This window comes from Sminthopsis crassicaudata, chromosome 2 (assembly GCF_048593235.1).
Source record: "Sminthopsis crassicaudata isolate SCR6 chromosome 2, ASM4859323v1, whole genome shotgun sequence".
Lineage (NCBI taxonomy): Eukaryota > Metazoa > Chordata > Mammalia > Dasyuromorphia > Dasyuridae > Sminthopsis > Sminthopsis crassicaudata.
Window position 1 is genome coordinate 4,198,501 of NC_133618.1, and position 18,573 is coordinate 4,217,073.

An 18,573-nucleotide genomic window follows, 5' to 3' on the forward strand; every position below is an offset into this window, starting at 1 on the left:
TTTGTTATTTCTGTTTTTCTCTGAAATAAAAATGATTCTTTGGGAGATTTTTTTTGGGGGGGAAATGGAATAATTTGAGAGGAGTCAAGTCTATTCAAGGAAATCTGTGTCTGACAAATGCTTTTGCTATTGGAGCCTGCCCTCCCCCAAACACCTAAAGCTCCCAAAACTAGTAACCTCCAAAGAATATCAAGTTGGCCTGGTTTGATTACAAACATTATTAATGAAAGCATTGGAAAGGATCTTGGAGCTCATGTAGTGAAACCTCTTCCAATGACAAGGAAAAAGGAGCTCAGAAAGGTAAGGGACTTTTCTAAGGTCACTAAGTGAGTAAAAGGGCAGATTAGTGGCACAGTGGACAGAACATTGGTCTTTGGAATTGGAAAGAGTTCATGAGTTGAAATCCCCCTCAGACATTGTGTCCCTGGGCAAGTTACTTCATCCTTTTTTGCCTCAGTTTTCTCACCTGTAAAAATAAATTGGCAAAGGAAATGGCAAACCATTCCAGTATCTTTGTCAAATGGAGTCACAAAGAGTCCAACATAACAAAAGAGTAGACGCAAAACTTTGCAAACACAGTAGCATAACTTGGATTCCCTTGATCATTAAGACATTTCCTGAGATAATCATCTTAAAAAACTAATTTTTCTTTTTTCCAGATTGATGAATTCATCAATACAAATAACTCCTCATGGGAAAATTTCAGCCACTAATACAAGTCATAGAAAAACTCTTTAACTTAGAAGACAAAACTCTGGACGTGAGAGATTAACTTGTTCATGGTCACCCAGTCAAGGATCAAAGGCCAATCCACTACAAGAGGCTTCCCTTCTCTAACATAAAAGTAACATAAATGAATCCAATAACTCCTTACTATATTTTATTGGACTCCAATATAGATTTCATTTTAAACAGTCAACATTTATTTGGATCTCCCGATTTAAAATAAACAGTAAAAATATTTCAATTCCATTACAAGATGAATTTTAAAATTAATTTTAGCATTTCTTTGGAAATGATCACATCATTGGAATAAGGGAGGAAAGAGGGAAAACATAGTGGGGAAAGGTTGCCTATTCTGACTCTACATTTGAATTCTCTGATGTTGAGATATACAAATCATTTTCCTACTGGGCATCAGGGAGATCGGGATTCAAATCCCTTTTGTTACATGTCTGGCAATAAGGAAGTTGGGGAGCTGATTTCTAACTCACTTTCTAGCTCTAACTCTGGTATTAGCATTGGTTGACGTAGCTTCCCATACAGAGAATACCACACATCCTTCCCATATCCCAGTAAGTGACGTCCATAATAAACATTCAAGTATCACTTTAGAGAAATGAATGGCTCAGAAGTATTGAACTCCTTAACTTTTTGAAGACTTTGATTGATTCAAAATCAAATGGGAGAAAAACATCAGGACTGGATTTCTCACCCCATTTACCAAAAGAACATTTCCCAACTGAGTCCTGGATCTTAATAAATGTGTGTGTGTGTGTGTGTGTGCGTTCGTATGTGTGTGTGCGTTCGTATGTGTGTGTGTATTTGATTTCATTTCTTTCAGGCTAAACATCTCTCAGAATCTTAATCTCAGGGCATTGTCTGGAGAACTATAGTCATCCCGGGAAGTCTACGTTTATTTGCCAATGACCAGATGACACATCTTACTTCACCAACTCCTGTTTCTTAGTATGGACTAAGTATGCACTTAGTATGACAGTATGGACAGAAAGAAATCTTTGGGATGAAACAGAAGAGAAGGAACCCGATAAAAATGACTCCAGAGTCTGCATTATTTTTTCCTTTGCCTGCAAACATCGCGTCGGAATAATGGGAATTCATGGCTTTCCATCTTGAAACTTCAGTTCTCCTTCCCTTAAAATTTTTAGTTATAAGTGGTAGTTTGAGAGAAAAAAATGAGACGAAAGCTTTGAATGATTTCCATAGAGAATTGTGCAACAATTTCCCTTTAAAAAACAAACACAAACAAACAAACAAAGAAACAAACGAAAAAAAAAAACACAAACAAGTAAACAAACAAACAAACAAACAAACAAAAAATACCCAATTTACCCCATCCTGGAATTGACATGGAGATAAGGATGAGGAAAAGGGATGAAAAACAAAAGAGAAAGAAATCTCTTTTCTAGGGATATTGGAAATAAAGTGGAGTGGGCTGTCACCAATGAAACGCCCTTTCTTTGATGCACCCGAGTTAGGGAAGGGGTTTGTCCCTCAGTAGCTCTGCACCTCCAAGGGCTGCTCCGTGGTCTTGAGAGATCCCACTTTCACCTCTTCCTTCTCCTGATCTCCCTTGTCCAATTTCGTATTAAATTGGATCTAAATGGTTAAAATGGATCTAAAGCATCCATTTCAAGTTTTCCATCGGTCCCAAAGGGAGCGTCACAGAGCGCAGGGTGCATCGGGAGAAGTTTGGACTGGCAGGCAGGAGAAACTTGGTTCCGCTTCCACCTCTGACCGCCACTAGCTTTGGGACCGTGACAGTTCTCTTCACGTCGGGGCTACGTCAGGGGTAAAACAGGAATCGGACTAACTCCCCCATCAGGCCGCTGAGTTAGGAAGGTATCTACAAACCCGAGCGCTGTCTAAAAGCGCATCTGAGTGTGAGCAGTGATTCCTAAGGGATGGATCCAGCGCATCCCGGGGAGCTGGCAGTGAGCGCTTCTCTGGGGAGCAGCGAGGTCTCGGGCCGTTGGTGTAGCTCTCCAAGGCATTTTAGAGATCAGTCCAGCCCGCTGCCTTTATTTTTCTCGGTGAGGAAACCAAGGCCCCCGGAGCGGAAGAGATTCACTCAAGGTTGCGAGGTGAGAAACCAAGGACGCGTCCTGCGGCTGCCTCGTGCACTTGTGCCGCCGGCTTGGGAACCAGATCTTCACCTGCGTGGAGGTGAGCTGCAGCGCGCGGGCGCCCACAGGTACCACTGCTGCCGGAAGCGTCGCTCCAGTTCCAACACCTGCGCTGCCACAAAAGCCCTGGATGTGTCCGTCACGGACGAGCTTTGGAGAGCTCAGAGAAGAGGTCTCGGGGCAACCGGAGCTGCAGCTGACGCCGCCCTCCGCGCCCCTCTCCCAGCTCGGGCCTTGCCCTACAAGCGAACGAGACAGGAGGGAAGAGCACGAGTTCTTTTCCATCGCTTCTGGGAGGTCCGGGGGCTTTTATTTCCAAGGACGCTCCCAGGAGCCCCCAAATTTCAAAATAGAGGACCTGAGTTCGAATTCTTGGTGATAGGGCACAGAGTATTACATGAAGCTAAGGCATGTGGGCTTTGAACCTCTGCTGGGGCACTCGCAGCTGTGGGACCCGGGCCAGACAACTTTTCTGGTGCTTCCTTTTTGTACAGTGGGAGTGATGCTGTCCATGGTCCTTTGTACATGATATGTTTTGTAACTCTTAAGTTCCCAAAGGAATATCAGCCAATTATGCTAACGATTCTATACTCTGGAATAACTAACTTTACGTCTGGGCCTCAGTTTCCCTTGTATAAAATTAGACAGTTGAAAAAGATCAGCTCAAGATTTCTTCCAGCAGAGACAATGAAGAGTATTGGATGGGGGAGATTCGTTGGGCTCGCCTGCAGGTTGTTAGGATTTTGTTTTCCTTTTTTCTTTTCTCTAGTGGGTGCAGGACTAGCAGAAAAATATAAATGCTTGTTGAAAAATCAATAAGTTTAAAAAGACAGAGGAAAAGAGAGTCCTGGGACCAGAGCTGTAGCGGCTGAAGGGACGACTCAAAGGAGTTTGACTCTGGTTTTTTTGAAAGAGGAGAGGGGGCAGCTAGGTGGTGCAGTGGATAGAGCACCATTCTTGAATTCAGCAGGACCCGAGTTCAAATCTGGTCTCAGACGCTCTAGCTGTATGACCCTGGTCAAGTCACTTAACCCCAGCCTCAGAAAGGAGGAAAAAAAAAAATAAAAGAGGAGAAAACAGGTTGAGCCCCGGTAGCAGAAGAGACTAACTAGCCCAAGACTATATTGGTAGGATGTGCTCAGACGAGGTTTGAACCCAGGTCTTCGTGTTTCAAAGTCATCACTAGACAATCCATTGACCTGTTTCTCTGGAAATAGTCACGGCCACGGGGTTGCAGGGAAGAAGGCGCTTTGTAAAAGTGGCCTCCTAGGCACGAGCTATTATCATTCTGTTAATGACCCTCTTCTCTCTCGTGAAGTCGACCTTCATTGTGTATTCCTTATCTAAGACTCCTGGTTTGTCCGGGCGGGGGTTCGGACAGCTAGGGCAGGTGCCTGAGGCTCTCCGTCAAATTTCGTGAGTTCTTGGGTTAAAATGGGCAGCCAGCCTCTGTTAACTGACCTCTCAGTGTGCTGAGACTGCTCTTAGGTCCCTAACACAGTACGCTGCCAGGACATTGCTGGGAAGCTACTACAAATTTCTTGAGCTTGGCCGTAGGAGGAGCACAAATATTAAGGCGGTGCTCCCACTTCCTTCCTCTCTCCTTCTTCTCTTTGCTTTCTTCTCACTCTCTTTTTGTTCCTGTCTCTGTTTCTGCCTGTCTCTGTATCACTCTGTATGTCTCTATGTTTGTCTCTGTTTCTCTGTCTCATATCTATATCTCTGTTTCTATTGCTCTCTTCTATGTGTTTCTGAGGTTTCAGTGTAAGTCTGTTTTCCTCTCTCTCTCTCTCTCTCTCTCTCTCTCTCTCTCTCTCTCTCTCTCTCTCTCTCTCTCTCTCTCTCTCTCTCTCTCTGACTCTCTCTCTCTCTCTGACTCTCTCTTTGTCTTTATTCTCCTCCTACTTCTGTCTCTGTCTGTCTCTGTCTCTGTCTCTCTGTCTCTGTCTCTGTCTCTCTGTCTCTCTCTCTCTCTGTCTCTCTCTCTCTCTCTCTCTCTCTCTCTGTCTCTCTCTCTCTCTCTCTCTCTCTCTCTCTCTCTCTTTTGTCTCAATCTCTGACTCTCCTGTTTTCCTCCTTCATCTCTCCTTTCTCTGTCTCTTTGCCCCCTTCTTTCTCTCCCTTTCCCCGTCTAGCTGTCCTCTCTCTGAATCTGTCTCTGCATCTCTCTGTCTCAGTCTCCGTGTCTGTCTGTCTGTCTGTCTCTCTCCCATACACACATCTTTCTGAGTTTCTCAGTTCTCTGTTTACATCTATTTTCCTCTCTCTAGTTGTCGGTCTTTGCCTCTCTCTGTCTCAATCTCTGACACTCTCTCCTGTTTTTCTTCTTCATCTCTTTCTGTGTCTTTTGGCCCCTTCTTTCTTTCCCTTTCCCCGTCTAATGTCCTCTCTCTGAATCTGTCTCTGCATCTCCCTGTCTCTCTTGTCCTTGGTTGGCATGCACTCCCCCCTCACACCCCATCTCCAAAGTGTCTCCCAAATCCCCCTATCTTCTTCTGGATCTTCTAAAGTGAGGGTTCAAAGAATGGAAGAAGCAAAAGATCCATATGGCAAACTCAAGCTGAGGATGGGGTCCCAGTGTGACCTAGCTCCCCCCTGAGGTTGGCAACAAAGGTACAGAGACTCCCGTATTTACGGGGAGAGATTTGAGCACCTGTAAGCAATTGTCTCAAAATTAGGAAAACTGGAGAGTAAAGGTCAAGGCGGAAACGAAGAATTGGACTGTTCACAGTGGCTTATCATCTTGGTCATTTTACCTGACGACGTAACGGGACTAGATAGCTCGTGAGGGGATCCCCGGCCCGGCTCACAGCGGCCCCTGGTGCTCCGTGCCTGGCAAGCGTGGCGCATTCGGCCCCGGGAAAGCCTCCAGCTCGGCTAGAAGTACCCAGGGGCCTCGCGGACGTCCCCATCGGCTCAGGGGGACCAGGGGCTGGGAATGGGGAGGCTGCCAGTCCTATTGGTTCCCCCTGACACCCGTGAATCTAAGCTTTCCCTTCCTACCAGAAGCCATCCCGCTTCCCCTCCCCTTTCCAGCTCTGTATTCCCCCACCTCTGTCCTTTTTCATTTGAACCCTCCTTCACCCCCCCCCCCCAATAAAGAATGCTGTATTAATCTTTGGCATACTTGGGCCCTTGGGAATATGATGGCGTGTGAAGGATTTTATCTGCATAAATCCGTCGCGAGATGTAATCGATCTGGGACACTGGATAGATGTAAGCCTATTATTTTAAAGGAAAGGGCGTGAATTGCGTTTCTACCGAAGTCCCGCCGAGGGTCACCCCAGCTTTTGCTCACCTCTCCACATTCTGCTTTATTGAAGGAGGCGGCTGGGAGATGAGGCGCGGGAAAGTGAGGCACAAAGGCGTAAATCAGCACGAAAATTCTAGGGACCCCGGTTTCCGGTTCGGTTCTCGTCTCCTCGAAGTAAAGGAAGAGCAGTTTGCAAAGAAACCCATATCAAAAACCCAGAGATTGGCCAGGACCCTGGAGGGTCCGACTCCTGTGGTCAGAAGGGAAAGTGTTCAGAAGCGGCAGAGGCAGCTAACCCACGCGGAGGTGGGCCGGCCTTTGCTTTGTTTTTTGTTGGGTTTTTTTTTGTTTGTTTGTTTTTGAGGTAAGGAAGGTTAAGTGACTTACCCAGGATCACACAGTGAGTGTTATCTGTCTGAGGCCGAGTTTGAACTCTGCTTTTCCCGTCTTTAGAGCCAGTACTCGATCCACTGCTCAGTCTAGCTGCCCCCGGGTCTTCGAAGTAGCATCTGCCGGAGGTTGGAAACAGACTTCAAAAGGCAAGAAATGTTTGTCTTTCTCCCTAAGATACTGGAGAATGCACTACAACCCGGGTCTCTGGGTTGACTACAAAAAATGGCCAGAATTTTAACCCTCCCGATTCGCCAGGGGTGACGGAGCCCTCCCTAAGGGTGGGGGTCTCAGCTACAGCCCGACCGTACTACATGTCTTCCAGTAGTCCGTGTGCCTCCTTTGGGAGTCCTCCAAAACCGCTCACTACATGGGGATGAGAGGAGGGCAGCCCATCCGAGCACCCGGCAGGGCACCTCCACACCCTTTCGCCCGAGGCCTCCTGGCCTCCTGCAAACCTTTTCCGTGTTTCCCTTATCTCCCCATTTTCTCTCTTTCTTTTTCTCGTTGCTATTATGTGGGATTTACACGAAACTGATTTCTCTCTTCCCGGATTCCTAGCCCTTCTGCCCCAATAACTCCCTCGATTGTAGGAGCTTTTTGTTGTTGTTGTTGTTGTTGTTGTTTTGTTTTTCCTTTCCCATGATTTTCCCCTGTGGTTCTGATTTTTCTTTCCATGAAAACAACCATGGTCTAAGTACTGAAATAATAAGTATTCCTATCTAGTGTCTTCTCAAATAATAATTGGGACAAGGCCCTTGTGGGGAAAGAGGGTGAATGGAGTATCCCCCATTCTTCCGCATAAAGTTCTAGAGGAAGGCTTGTACAGGTTGTGTCTAGGGAAGAATGAAAAAACTAGTCTGACAAGAGTAAACGTCTTCATTTTATAGATGAGAAAACTGACCTGCACTGCCCTTAACAGTGTCTTGAGGCCAGATGTGAATTCTGCTTATCCTAGCTCCTGATCAGGGGTCTGTCAAGTAGATCAAGATGGATCTGCCTTCTGGCCTCCCACTTACCAGAAATTACCTCACCTCACACTCAGGGAAAGAGGACAGAAAAGCATCAAATGCCTTGCACAGATAAACTCCTTTAGAATGGCCCCATCCCATCTTTTGCCAAGGTGCCCACTCTGTGGACCTGTCCCCTTCTTTTATCCATAAAGGCCAATCCAGATGTTCACTTCAATCTAATTTTGCAACAATTTCATCACAACCTCATCACATTTGAAAAATCTTTGGGAGGAAGAAGAAAATGGTCATGCTTCATGGACAAAGCCAAAGGTTCTGTCCTCGAATCCTGGCGTGGCTGCTTATTTACAAGAAACCATGGTCTCCTGCCACAGAGTGGAGGGACTCCTTGGAGCCCCTTCTCCATTGCTGAGTTGTTGCTTAAACCTTTGTTTTGAAGGACCCAAACCAATAATCCCTCATTCTTGAAATCTGCTCATGCTGCACCCCCACTCAGCAACTCATTTCCTACCCACTGCCTCCTATTTTCAAGGCCCTTTTATGTATTACCTGTATTAAAGGTAATTTAAATAGATAAAATTACGTATGGTATATATAATTATGTATTATTCGTTGCCTTATTAAAGATAATTTATATAAAATAAAATATGTATAAAAAGTTTATTTAAAATGGTTAGTTTTAGCTTTATCATTGAAAATCTATTCTTATTATTATTAATTCTTAGTCACATTAGCACCCATAATTCATGGGCAATACCAACTAGATCCCCAAGTACCTCAACTCTGGGCCAGGGTAAGTAACTGTTTCTTGGGGAGATTAGATGAGGGGAATGTAGTGAAACTACCAGTAGAGCCTTGCTCTGTAAGTTAGAACTGAAACTAAGTGAAGAAATAGATTAAATTTCAGTTGTATTTAACATTTTGGCATTGGGCCAGCTATGAAGATAACAGTAGGATTCTGGGGGTGGTGATGATTAAGAACTTAAAAATGACATTGAGAGGATGACATTGCAAACTCAACACTTAATTTTTCATAATATTTCCAAGGGGAATCACTCATCCTCTTCAGGATGAAAGTCTTTGAGCATCATAATATCCAGTTTTCATTTAAAAAACTTTTTAAAAAAAGTTTTTGTGTATATATAGGCTTGTGTATTCTACGTTTGTTGTTATCGAGGTAATTATTTGATAAAAACTTAACTCCCAATAAACCTCTTAAAAGAGCAGAATCCTCAGAAATAAGACGATGTAAAAGTTGTCTCGGGATTGCCTTGAAAAATCATTCCAGAAAAAATCTTGACAAGAATTTAATCTATCAGAATTTCAAATCATGCATTCCTCTAGTCTATAGTCCCCATGTGCTCTCTCTTTTTTTTTTTTCAAAGTGGTGGTATATCATTCTATCTTCAAATGATTTTCTATGAATCTCTACATACAAGCTTGAATATTTGTTGGCTCCATATACTAGTGATTCAGAGTATCCTAGCATGGGGTGGTGGTGATTAACATCAGGGCTTGATAGGATACCTGTGAAAGATACTGCCATTTCTTGAGTTTCTCTATGTCTGCTTTTATTTTTGGCTCTTACGATTACTGCAGTGTTGAAGACTTGAGAGCGTAAAATTTCACTGTTAATTTTATAACAATTTTATACTGTCCCTGCATGCAAAAGTCTCTAAAATTTGGAATGTTTGGTTTTAGTGCAGTTTAAAAAACTGAGACAATTTTGCTTATTTGCCATTATGCATAACAGTATGAAGATGAACAAAATCACACTTTTGCCCATGACCCTTTGACTTCATCAGATCCTTAGGCTTGCAATACCTCTCATCAGGTGGATTTTTACATTTTTATAGGGCTCTTGGATTCTAGTATTCAGTTTGTCTAGAGACCATGGCCATCTGAGCTGGGAATATTGCTTTGTGCCATTGCTGTTTTTATACCTATGAGCAAGATATCCCTCCTTCCTATGGTCATTGTGAAGAAGAAAACTCTTTGCTAACCTGAAGGGTGTTGCTAGGTAAACAAATGAATCATGACTACTAATAAAATTCACGTCATTTTTTTTTCTAAACTATAACCTCTGTAATTATGATTTGCTGCCATTGGGTGGTAGATTGAGTGGTGGTTCATCTGAATCACTGAGATCAAGTTTGCCCAACATGACCAATGTGTTTAGAATTATCCCATCTTCTGAATGGATGTCTATCAATTGGAGAATGATTGGGTAAATTAATGGTATATGAAGGTTATGGAATATTATTGCTGGGTAAGAAATGACCAGCAGGAGGAATACAGAGAGGCTTGGAGAGAGACTTACATCAACTGATGCTGAGTGAAACGAGCAGAACTAGATCATTATACACTTCAACAATGATACTGTATGAAGAGGTATTCTGATGGAAGTGGATATCTTCAACATAGAGAAGAGCTAATCGAATTCCAATTGATCAGTGATGGACAGAATTAGCTACACCTAGAGAAGGAACGCTGGGAAGTGAATGTAAATTGTTAGCACTACTGTCTATCTACCCAGGTTACTTATACCTTCAAATCTAATACTTAATGTGCAACAAGAAAATGGGATTTACACACATATATTGTATCTAGGTGATATTGTAACACATGTAAAATGTATGGGCTTGCCTGTCATCTAGGGGAGGGAGTAGAGGGAGGGAGGGGATAATGTAGAAAAATGAATACAAGGGATAATGTTATAAAAAAAATTACTCATGCATATATACTGTCAAAAATTTATAAAAACAATTAAAAAAAATAAAATTATCCCATCTTCAGTAAGACTGAGGTAGAGGTGTGAACCAATGGTACTTTATTAAAGGATCCATGTTCTCCTCTAAGTGGACCCTAGATCTTGATTTGAGATGCCTCCTCCTTTCAGGGCTCTATTTTTATAGGACTAGATGGCCAGCCATTCTAGAAGAGTTATATCCAATACAGAACAATTTCACTGATTGACACAAGCTAAAATAATGTCAGGGTCACAAATTGGGTGAATAATGTCTCCACACAGGATGGACAGGATTCTCTTTCATTTGGACAAGAGGAAATGGTAAAGCTATGGTCATCAGCTCCTATTGAATGAATGATTGGTCTGGAGGTGCAAAATATATTTGGGGGCTTTCCATGTAGTTGTGATCTCTGCCACACTAGGCTCGGTCACCATGATAAGACAAAACAAGGTTCAAGGACCTTTAGGTAACTTCCTATAATTAAGCAAATGAAATTAGATTCTTTAGCTCACAGCTCTGGGATCTTTTATACAGAACTCTGATATCATTTTATTAAATGGACTAATACTGATTGAAATAGAGTAGGAGTCTAAAGGAATTACTTCTCTCATTCTCCCTACCTGTCCTGTTTACAGAAAAGATACATTTTTTCTATGGATTATTACAATCTAAATGCATTGGGTAGTTCTCTATGGGCAATGCAAAACTGAAGGGGTCAGTCCCAGGTGACATTAGAGAATAGGAAATAAGCACGATTTATAATTATAATTATGTTCCATTTAATTAAACAGTAACTTATAATGTCTTAAATATACAATAGATGTTTGAGGTGTTTCTCTAACTAAACTAAAAATCATGAGGTAGAGGTACTTTTTAATAAGAAGTTTGCTTTAGCAGCTTCTCTAAGCCTTCTCGAATTACCAAAGTTATCAAGTAGTAGAAATTAATTTATCTTATCTCCTAGCACTTTCATGCTAATTATAGTAGTTTATGCAGTGCCCATCATGTGTCAGGCTTTTTCTATGCTTTGAACTTATTTTTTAGTAATACTGTAAGATTCTATACTAAAATTACTACCACCACAGATTGATACCACAAAACTTCAGACTTAGAGATTAGCAAACTAGAACTTCTCTAATTTTAAAATACCGAGTTGTGTAATTTTTTAGACTTACAACATTTTTAATCTACTTTCTCCTACAACATTTCCTAAATTTTTCTTATTGTAACACTTTCGTGAATTCCTATTTCACTGAAACTCTCCTTTTTTTTTTTTTTTTTTTTTTTTTTTTGAGGCTGAGTTTAAGTGACTTGCCCAGGGTCACACAGCTAGGAAGTGTTAAGTGCCTGAGACCAGATTTGAACTTGGGTACTCCTGAATTCAGGGATAGTGCTTTATCCACTGCGCCACCTAGCTGCCCCCCCAACTGAAACTCTCCTAAACATAACTCATGACAATTCTTAAATTAATAAACTTCAGCTTTCAATCATTCCTTAAGTCATTTTAAAAAGGTCCCTTAAAAAAACATAACATATTGGGCATTTTTTGATTTTGTTTTCATTAAACTCTACAAAATTTGGAGATACCTTACAGGCTTATCAAAATATTTTCTATAAAGTCATTCAAATTACAAATTAGTAATAAAAGGGATTTAATTATTCCCTTTTCACAAATTTGGTTTCCGATTTTTAAAATCTTAGTTTTAAATTAATTTCGGTATCTCTCTTTCCTCAATCTTCAATGTGGTCAGTATTGCAAACAGAAAAAAAAGGAGGGATTTATCCTCTTTTAAGCCTATTTTGAAAGTTTGTTGTTTTTTATAGACTGTTTCTTTTGGCTGGTCACATTAAAAGAAAAGGGCTTAGGTAAGAAACCTGTTCGCCATGAGTTAGCACAAAGCATGAACAGCAATGACAAGACACATATTTCCCATTCTTTTAAAGATTTTCCTGATTGTATGAAGTAAAAACTCACTATTCTTCAACTTGGTTTCATCAGACACACAAAGAACATATAACAATACACAATGTTAAATCAAGCATGAACTTCTAAAGTTTTTCTCTAGGAAATTTTGAAGATCTTACCTGTCTCCTCTATTAAATATAGAATTTATAATCTGTCAGCCTAGGATAATCCTTCTCTTTCTTAATTATGTTAACCTTCTTAGAATTTATAAAAATGTAACTTACTAACACTTTATTCTAATTTGTCAAAGGATTCACCCATTTTAAGTGTACTTTGTATTTGGTTCCTAATATGAGTTCCTGACAGATGGAAGAGTTTGTTAACTTTTTCTTTCTCTATTTTTTTTTAAAGTATAACCACAGGAAGAAAAACTGACAATAAATTAAGCAATATCAATTGTTCACTTGTTCTAAACTGATTTTGAGAGTATGTTCAATAGTTGTGGAATTTCTAATTTCCAAAAGTTCCAACATAGTCCCCTAAACCCTTTGTGTTTTCAGACCTAACTTTACACAGCTGAATAGCTCTTTAGTCATCCACCAACAGGGAGTCCAATTCTGTCCCAAATGAGATCTTGTAGGATGCTCTGCTTGCTTTATACCTGACTCCATCTCTCCTGTGGGTGTTCCTGACCAGAAAAGTATCAATTCTTGGGCAGAACTTTCCCTAAGAGAGTTGGACTAGATTCCTTAAGATCTGCCTTAATCTTCTGAGAAGTTCCCCAACTGAAAGCTCTGGAGATTATCTCCTTGGAATATGAACCAAGGAGCTTAATTTCTATCAGCCTGAGACCACCTACATGGTATTGTCCTACAGCTAACTCTAAAATATTCAGGGATTTGCTTTGGCAATTCTTAATTTCTTAGGCTGATCAACTGGGGTCTAAAAGTCAAATTTTATACTTGCTTTCCTCTAAAACTTCCTAAAATTTTAGCTCTGATTATCAACAACTAACTCAATACTAAGTAAATATAAGGGGAAATAATCTTTTCTTCCCATCTCTAAAATTAAATGAATCTTCTTTACAAATCAGAAGGGGGTAAGATTGCACCCAGGGTGGTCACATGGCTTGACAGTTTACTATTATGGCTGGGAATCTCTCCCCTAACACTATCAGTTCTCTCACAAATTACTGCTTTGTCAAGGTATTATTAGAAGCCTAGAGTGGAAAATTATTTTCCCAAACCCTACCCATCAAGCGACTGATTATAGAATGGTTTCCCTGACCCAGAATAAAAGTTTTCCCTCAACCAATTTAAAAGATTTCTTTACTAATGACAAAAATGATTTAATTATATTTTGCTGAAGGAATTTAAATGCAAAAAAATTCTATTTTATCCAACAGGAAGTTTCTGTGGTTAGATGGCTAAAAATGAGGAACTTGCAATTCCATTGCTGAATCGCCTTGATCTTAACAAAATGAAAAAGATGGAGAAAAAAAGAGAACAGGAATCTATGTTTTTAAAAAGTTAAAATTATAACCATATAATTTTTATAAAAATAGAATTTGAGTGCTCCAAAGCTTTAGATAAATGAAATCAAAAATAGTTTCTCTTAGTTTAATTGGGAACCCTTCTTAGTGAAAATTTATTTAGGGTAAGTCAAGGCAGGCTCAGCAATTTTGATAAGACTTACCTCAGAGTCAGAGAATTTGGGTGCAGACAACAAGGGGAGTCCAACCTCTCAGGGCTGGTGTCCATTGGGGAGCCATTGAAAATTCAACCTGGTGTGCACTTCCTTTTGGGGTCCCATACAGGGGCTGGCCAAAAGAGGCTTATTCCATCTAGGTCACCAACATTGTGGTGATTAAAATTATCTAATCTATAAAATGAGAGACTGAGGCAAACATTTGAACAAATGGCACTTTATTAAAGCATCCATGGTCCCCTATAATGAAGGGGATCCTAAATCTTTTTAAAATAGTTTTTTACTTTTTCAAATACATGCAAGATAGTCTTCAACATTCACCCCTGCAAAACCTTATGTTCCCCAATTTTTCTCCCTTCTTCCCCTCTTTCCCCAGATAGCAAGCAGTTCAATATAGATTAAACATGTGGAATTCTTCTAAATATATTTCCATATTCCAAGAAAAATCCTATCAAAAGGAAAAGGGAAAAAATTAAGGAAAAGAGACCAAGCAAATGAACAACAAAAACAAAATGGTGAAAATTCTATGCTTTGATCTACATTCAATTTCCATAGTTCTTTCTTTGGATGCAGATGGCTCTTTCCATCACAAGTCTATTGGAATTGCCTTTCAACAATGAAAAGAAATAAGCCAATTCCATCACAACTGATTATCACACAATCTTGTTGCTATGTTCAATATTCTCTTGGCTCTACTCCACTTAGCATCAGCTCATATAAGTCTTTCCAGGCTTTTCTGAAATCAGACGGCTCATCATTTCTTATAGAACAAGAATATTCTATTACACTTATTCTATTCTATTAGATTAACTTATTCAGTTCACATTGATGGGAACATTCCCCAAATGATAGCCATCTACTCAATTTCCATTTCCTTGAGTAGATTCCAGTTCTTCTTCACAATCTAAGATGCCTCCTCCTTCCAAGGCCTTATTTTTTATAGGGCTAGATGTCCAGACATTCTGGAACAGGTATACCCAATACAGAATAATCCCATTAAGTTGTGATACATAAGCTAAAATAAGCAACATGTCAGCAGGGTCACAAGTTGGGTGAGTCAAAGTCTATCTACATAAAATGGACAGGCTTCTTCTTAATTTGGGCAAGAGGAAGTGGAACAAATTATTACAGTCAGTGCCTAAGTGGTCATAAGATGGTCTTCTGCTCCTGTTGGAAGGGTTATTGATCTGGAGGTACAGAAATATTTTGGGGGATTTTTTATGTAGTTGCGATCTCTACCACACTAGGCATGGTCACCATGACAATAGGAAACAAGGTGGAGGCCTTTAATTTTTTTATAATTAAGCAAGTGAACTTAGAATCTGTAGCACACAGCTCTGGGCCTTATATACTTTGACATGATTCTATCAAATTAATAAGTACTGATTAAAAGAGAGTATGGGGTATCTCACTATAAACAGAAAACTAATTTTTAGTGTGTTGTGGTACTAACTAGTTTAACTATGGGGGCAAATCTCCAGATTTGGCCAAAAATAAACAAAACTGATATAAGAGAAATAAGATTACTCCAAAGAATAAAGCAACTAAAGAGAAACTCAATTTTGAAAGCTTGTCAGAAATGATAACTTCCAAAGTATGTCTTTCTCTTTTACCTAATAACTACTTTATCTCAAAAAGAGAAAACATTTTTACTGAAATATTTGCAGGATTACAAAATCATTTAGATGTTTTACTTCAAATCAGTACCAAAAAAAAATCCCCTTTTCTTTCTAAATTAGCCCATGAGGAAACTCAATATGACAATATTTTAATCAGGGCAGCTAGGTGGTGCAGTGGATAGAGCACCAGCCTTGAATTCAGGAGGACCCAGGTTCAAATCTGATCTCAGACACTTAACACTTCCTAGCTGTGTGACCCTGGACAAGTCACTTAACCCCAGACTTGGGGGAAAAAAGAGAAAGACAATATTTTGATCTCCCTATACTGAATCATGAAGTGATGAAGATGCAGCTAAAATAACCTGTCACCCATTATCAGTCAGTTTAAAATCAATAATCTTGAAAACTCCTGCTTCAAGTTTTTCTAACCAAACTTCTCCAAAGTTAAGTGAATCTAATTTCTGTCCACATGTAAACATATTTTATAACATATTTAGCTGGGTTCTTATTCTGTAGACAAAGAGATTTTTGATGCTTAATGGCTCGCTTCCCTCCCTCCCAAAACTGTTGGTCTTCACAACAAATTTGATCGTGTAAAGTAAAAAAGAAATTAGGTTGATTATCTGTTGGGAATACAATATGTAATTTTGATTTGCCTTTGGTATACCTTTTTTTTTTTTTCCTTATGAGAGGATGATGGTGATTCAAGAAGAATTGCTGTTCTCTGACTTCCCAACTGAGAGGCTGTTACATTGTCTGACATCTCTTCTCTTCCCTCTGCCTCCAATTTATTTTCCCAGTCCACAAGCAACACCTGTGTCAGTAAAGGCTGCTTTAGAACTCCTTCAAGTGTTATGATTCACAGCTGTGGAGGCTCTCCGAGAATTGACCTGCCCCTTCACCTAGGCGTGGTCCTTAATAATTAACCATGCTTTATAACCCTTGCAAAGATGCTACTGGGAGAATGACATTTGAAAGACAACACTTAATTTTTCTTAATACTTTTTTAGGGTGATTCAAAGTTAAGTTCCAGGATAATACAGACTCATCTTTTTCAGGAGAAGAGTTTTTGAGCTCTCTCAGATCCAATTTTTTAAAAAAGATTTATAAATACGTGTGTATATAGTGATGTATTCTTATCTTTTTGTGGTGTTTTGTATATTGAGGTAAGTATATTAAGTATACATCATATCCTTTGCCTATGTTGGTATAATAGAGGTAAATACAATAAATATATGTATACATATTTTATATGCAAATATATATATATATGCATATATATATGTATGATGTTTCTTTTAAGATAACACAAGTTATCTTAAATTGATCATCAGCAAAAAGGAGAAGAGTTTCATTTGGAGTTCATTTAAGACCTGAATTATTGGATGAAAACTTAACTCCCCAAAAACTTCTTAAAAGAGAATACCCATATGAAGACATGGAAGCTATTCTTGGACTTTCTTGAAAAAACAACAACAATTAAGGTAACAATATTTTAGATTCTTTAATCCATATTTTAATTATGCATTTCTCTGTGTTTTTAACAAGTTTATATATAGGTCTAGTTTTTAACAAGTTTATATTATTCTATCTTCAAATGATTTGCTGTGAATCTCTTTTTGTTGACTTCATATACTAGTAATTCAGGCTACCTAGCAAAGAAAGGGGGGCAACACTAGAGTTTGATGGGATAAGTGTGAAAGATGCTCCCATACTCTATCTCTAGTTCTGCTATGAAAATTTGTCTATTAGGGTTACTGCAGCATTGAAAAAAAGGCTTGAGACAAAGTTTCATTAAATGCAAATTTTGCAGCTATCCTTGAGTTCTCTAGGTCTATGAAATTTAGGGTATTTTAATGTTAAAGTTTTTTTTTTTTAGTGTTTTAGTCCAGTTTTTTTTTTAAACTGAAGACTTTTCACTTATATTTGCCATCACACATAGTATAATGAGTCACAAAATCAAACTTTTGCCCATTATACACATTCTGACTTAACCAGACCCTTCTAACATTGCAAGACCGATCATCAAATGGAGGTGATGTGTGACTTTTTGTATGGCCCTTGGACTCTGGCCTTCAGCTTGTCTAGAGGCCAAGGACATGAACTTGTGTTGGACGCCATCTGAAGTGGGAATCCACCTTTGTATCATTATTATTTGTTTTTCTACTTATGGGTTGTCGGGAGCCAAGGGCTTCAGCCCAGGTGTCTCTCCCCACTAAGTGGGCCTTACCCTTAGACAAATTGTTCCAAGAATCAGGCCGACCACAGGTGGGCATGATCCTTCCAAGAATCAGCCACCATAGAATGTTCTAACATTGTGTATCCTAATTGCAAAATGTTCCTGTTCATTGAACCAGCCATTCCCATGTTCCTTTCCCAGACCCAACCCTACTTCTCTTTCTCATGCTTTTTGCTATATAGGCTGTACCCCTAGAGCAATAAACTGAGACCTTGACAAGGATCTGCTTGGTCTCCCTCTTCTTTCTCGCCCGTTCTCTTTCAGGCTGGGTTCTCCTCGGTACCCCACGAATAACTGAGTCCCGCGGGCCAGGACAAGTGTCGCCCAACGTGGATTTCGAGGTATGGACCCTTGCCAGACGGACCCCCACCCGAAGAAGTCGTTGCGACCCCTGAGAAGTTTCAAGGACCGCTTTCACCGCTCATGAAAGTCTTCCGTCCTTAGTGAGTAGTTTTGTCCGTCTCATAAGAATGGGCCATAAGTTATTTAAAGAGCAGCTTTTTATAAAAGACCTTACAGCATCCCTCAGAGAAAGAGGAGTTAGAGTAAAGAAAAAAATTTGGTACAAGTTATCTAAAGAGCAGGTTTTTACAAAGGACCTTAAAGCATCCCTCAGAGAAAGAGGGGTTAGAGTAAATAAAAAAGATTTAGTTAGGTTCTTTTTTTTTTTTTTTTTTTTTTTTTACATATATAGCTTTCCACTGAACTTTCTTCCCTGCAAACTTTGCTTACAAAGACGATCCTCCTCCCGGCTTCAAGCCCAGTGGCCGCTTCCCCTTTGCTGCCTTACAAGGGGGCCCTGAGGCAGTTCCCGGGACAGTTTTTTCTTACTGGGGCTTGATTCATGAAATCGTAGAAGCAGCCCCCAGAG

General features: G+C 39.9%; 1 long non-coding RNA gene across 1 annotated transcript; it reads left to right on the plus strand.

The window, feature by feature from the left end:
* The first annotated feature begins 16,448 nt into the window (after positions 1–16,448).
* On the plus strand, positions 16,449–18,126 carry LOC141553088 (uncharacterized). Its single transcript, XR_012485275.1, has 3 exons — positions 16,449–16,629; positions 16,798–16,947; positions 17,967–18,126. It is a non-coding gene; the product is annotated as an uncharacterized LOC141553088 (long non-coding RNA).
* The last annotated feature ends 447 nt before the right edge of the window (positions 18,127–18,573 follow it).